Source organism: Agrilus planipennis, unplaced genomic scaffold (assembly GCF_000699045.2).
Source record: "Agrilus planipennis isolate EAB-ADULT unplaced genomic scaffold, Apla_2.0 scaffold118, whole genome shotgun sequence".
Taxonomy (NCBI): domain Eukaryota; kingdom Metazoa; phylum Arthropoda; class Insecta; order Coleoptera; family Buprestidae; genus Agrilus; species Agrilus planipennis.
Window position 1 is genome coordinate 43,718 of NW_020438955.1, and position 4,678 is coordinate 48,395.

Below are 4,678 nucleotides of genomic sequence, written 5' to 3' on the forward strand. Positions count from 1 at the left end.
CACACCGAATATTGACCAAATGTGATCTATTTGTGTGCATGTCGATTTACCTGATTTTTGAGTTATTTAAACAACTTTTAACAACAAAATCTATAAAAAAGATAGTCTCCTTTAAGTATGTAATTGTTCGAGCCTATGTACTTAGACAATTTGTGACGTCGCATGTTGATAACAATGGCTTCACCAGTTTAAACTGAAGGCATGTTGTTATTTAGAGTTAATACAATTTTACTGTACGAGGCGTTTGAATAAACGTTACCGTTAATTTAAATGAACTTTGAATAATGGATGTATTCTGAGTTTTTATAATATCACGCTAAGTCGTACCTTATCGATGTTTTTCATCGACATTGCAATAGTTCAAGATTTTATATATATTAAATTAATGTTAAATGCATTTAAAATATTGTGAATGATAAAACTATTCGGTTTGAATATTTGTATCTCGTGTTGCTATGCTATTCAAAGGATTAAAGTATGTTATACATGTATAAATGGCGTGAATCAAACTATTGTAATTTCTTAAATAATCATTAATAGAGTAATTAAATGATACTTTAAATACTTTATCTTTATAGTATTGGTTAAGTACTCCATAAGAATGCAAATAGTTTGCTTATTCATTTGTTAAGATGTGAGAAAGTAGATAGATAGTTAAATGTCCTCTTCTAGTATAGTTTTAATAAAATTAATATTTTAATGATTTACTGTCCCAGTGACTAGAAAAAACTTTATCACTCTGTGAATTAATTTAATAACAATGTTATCTATAGCTACAAAATTAAAACAGTAGCCATGCCCGTGCCCAATCACACAGGATAAACAAGAAGCAACAATTTGACATCGGTGATGATGTTAATTGTGGGCAAAAGTCAAAGGCGTAGCAGAATGATTTGCAATTATAATTAACTCTACTACTAAAAATTAGTTAATTTTAAGGGTATCCATTTCAACAAGCAAACCAAACACTGTTATAATATGGTAGATTTAATTACATGCTAATTTACTTCATTGAACAGTTACTTAAGCACTTTTTAACAATTAAATGTGTAAAATAACTAGCTCTCCTTAAGTATAAACTGGTTCCAGCCTATGTACTTTGACATTTTGTGACGTCACGACAAACTAATTATGGCTTCGCTACTTTTAACTCAAGGCATGGTTTGATAGTTATTAGTAAATAGGCCGGCGCCTCACCTTTCAATGCACATTAACATTAAAATATGTTAAATATGATTTTGTTTCTGTGAATATGTTGAATGAACGGAGTGAACTGACCTATGTTGACTTCTTAAATAATAAAAATTTAGAGTGATGATAATTTAAGTTTGTATTTTTTCTTTCTAGGATCGGTTAAGTATTCCTTTAGATTGCGAATAGTGCCATTATCCAAACATTAAGATATACGCTTTTGAAAAGTATGTAGATGAATCTTACAGATATTTAATACCTAACATTTTTTCTACTATCTTCATAAAAGTATTGTAAGTTTTATCAATTCATCGGTTTGCAGTATAATTGAATCGAAAAACCTCTTTTCAAAATGTGAACAATCAAAATGTAATTCATAGATTTTAAAGAAATCAAAAAAGGAGCCATGCCCGCCTAGAATCACCCATAGTACGAACACGAAGCAACCATTCACTATCATTGATGACGCTATATTTGTGGGCAAAAACCACAGGCGTAGCAGAATAATTCTCCAATTATTAACCGTATTAGTAAAAATCAATTAAAAAAGTGAATATCCATTCCAAAAAGTAAATTGTATATTTCTTGATGTGATACATTTGAGCACATGTTCATTTACTCGATTTAGCAATTAGTTGAGCATTTTTTAACAATAAAATCTGTAAAAAGTTACCTTCCCTTAGCAATGCTATTGTTCGAGCCTATGCACTCCGGCAATTTGTGACGTCAAATGTTACACTAATAGCTTCGCCAGTTTTAGCTCAAGGCATGTTGTTAATTACGGTTAATATGATTATTTGCTGTACAGGGCGTTTGAACAAATGTGATCATTAATGCAAAAATTTTTCGAATGATGTAATGTTCTGATTTTGTATCATGTTAAGTTGTTTGTTGTTGGCTGTTTTTCTTAACAGGGTGGGACACTTCAGGACTCTTCGTATACTCAATTAGGACAACTGCAAGGCAACATTAGATATAAGTTAAATTAATATTATTTCATTTTTTGTAGAAATAAATACAATACGGAAGAAGTTCAAAATTTAACGAGCCACTAAAACTATACAAAAAAGCTAACTGTAAAGAAATTGGACAAATAATTTCTAACAAATATTGCAATTTGCTATTAATATTACAAAGTTATAAACGCTGTTTAAATTTGTACATCTAAGTAAATAAGAAACGAAAAACAAACAACAGTAGCAATAAATATTGAACATCCGCAAAATATGTTTACATTACGTTTACGCGATAAATAAAAAATAAAAACGAATAAAACTGTCGAATTTTAATTGCTAACAATTTGGGAAGGCAAATAGAGCGTGAAATTTCAACCGATAAGCCTGTTTAGACTGGAAGATCTGGCGTCTCGTTATTACATGGAAAACCTTTAAGAAAAACACAATAATAATAATAATAATTGGGACCTAAACAGTCTAGACAAGTTATCAACAAATTTAGTGATATACTAATAGTGCATGTAATATTGTTGTTACTGTGTACAGGGTGCTCCACAATTTAACATAAAATACATTAAAATAATTAAAATTATTTTTAAGCTCGATAGTGTTTGTTTTGGATTATAGAGGACGCTAGGTGTCTTTTTATTTCAAAATAATGTAATACAGGCGACAGATAGGCTGTTTATACAGGGTGTTTGCTGATATTTACTTTATTAGTCGTTCTACAACCGCCACAGTTTACATTTTTCATCCATTTAGTTGCTTACTTGTTATAGCAATTTCTCTATACGTTGCCTATTCACGTCCAGGGCCGGCTTCGGATTTCAACTTCTTTTGATTTTCTTTAGAACAAAACGTAATATCTCTCAACGGTATTGGACTTTACTATTGATATGAAAAAATGGTTGAAGGTATTTGTAGCTACGATTTTTTTTATAACACGTATTATTCAAAACATAAATTATTCCGTTTACACTCAATGAGCACGGCAATCGACGATTAAAAACTTTATTTTTCAAGTAATTCTTAGAAACTTGATGTGAGCAGTTCTCGATAAGGCAAATTTTGTTTGCTAATATCGAAAAAGCATAACAAAATTGTTTACAAATTCAAACTACCATAAAAAAATATCTCAACAAAAATGGGACAGTTTCATTAAATAACTCAAAAATTTAATTTTTGGTGGACATTAATTAATTATTATTCGTTTGATCTACTACTTGCCAAAAATTCATGTTTTTCCTATGCCTATAAAATTTCTATTTTGTTTTTACAATATTACAGCAGAATCTGTAATGATTTTAAATTGTTTCTGATTAGGTCTTGTGCCTATTGATCTTTAAAATAAATAAATAAACAAATAATAATAAAATTTCCGATTAGTTTGTTTAGCAATTCTTCATATAAAATGAAAGTTTTCAAATACTTTTGAAATTACTAAAAACTTTCATTTATTGAATAATTTATTTTAATAATGATATTTTTTTTCGCATGTAAAAATGATCAAATTTTACATTCGATGATGATCGTTATGGATGGTGAATATTGTAAAGTATACACAAATGTTATCAGCAAGTATTTACTAAAAATGTTTATTGAAAATTTTGGTGGAGGTGCCGGGACAATTTCAAACAAAGGTTATAATTGTGCTATAAGAGTTATAATTCCAGTTTCATTGAAGCAGATTGATGAATTATCATCTTTAAATTGTATTTATCGTACATACACACAGTTGGGATGTTAGTTTATTTTTTAATAACAATTAAACTACCATTTCTTGTACGTAAGTATTATAAGTAGGCAACCCAACATACAGTTAATTTTACAACTGCAATATAGAGGTAAAAACAACTACAAAAAAAATTAGAATACTTTTTTTTTTCATGAAAATAACCTTTTTATTACCTTTGAATAAACCACTGGATATTATAGAACAAACAGAATAGCTCAAAACCCCAACGCCAAAACACGACACTGTAGTTGTCCGAAGCACTTTTCGCTAAAAAAAATACCTTCTTCAGGGACTGAAGTAAACTAAACCTAAATGAGAACTAATCCTAATTTATACTGATAGTTGTTAAGGTTCAGTGAACATGACCCGAAGCCAACAAGGTAGATGTTCAATGGACCTTAACATCATCATCATAAACGTAATTAAACTAAACTAAATAGCGGAGATCCAGGGATGGGACCGTTGTCATTGTTAAGAACAATTTGTTTATTTTTATAAATGTATAAACTTTCAAAACTGTTTAGTAAACGATTATTCCTAACTTCTTTAACTAACTTAAGGTTATTAATATTAATATTATGTCCATCAGTAAGAATATGTTGGGCAACACTAGATTTTTCTTCTCTACCAAACCTAGCATGAGCTAGATGTTCTTTAAATCTGGTTTTGATTGAACGTCTAGTTTGTCCAATATATTTTTTACTACAGTCATTACAACTAATTTCATATATCCCCGACTTTTCTAAGAATGGAATTTTATCCTTAGGGTTACCAAGGAGAGTTTGAATGGAGTTGC

The 4,678-nt window shown here is 29.4% G+C and overlaps 1 protein-coding gene across 1 annotated transcript in view; it reads right to left on the reverse strand.

The window, feature by feature from the left end:
- Nucleotides 1–969: 969 nt before the first annotated feature.
- LOC108738928 (protein Malvolio) overlaps nucleotides 970–4,678 on the reverse strand; it is an 87,858-nt gene continuing 84,149 nt past the window's right edge. The window contains exon 12 of the mRNA XM_025974981.1: nucleotides 970–2,147. The gene's annotated coding sequence lies outside the window, so the exon portion shown is untranslated. The remainder of the gene's footprint in view (nucleotides 2,148–4,678) is intronic.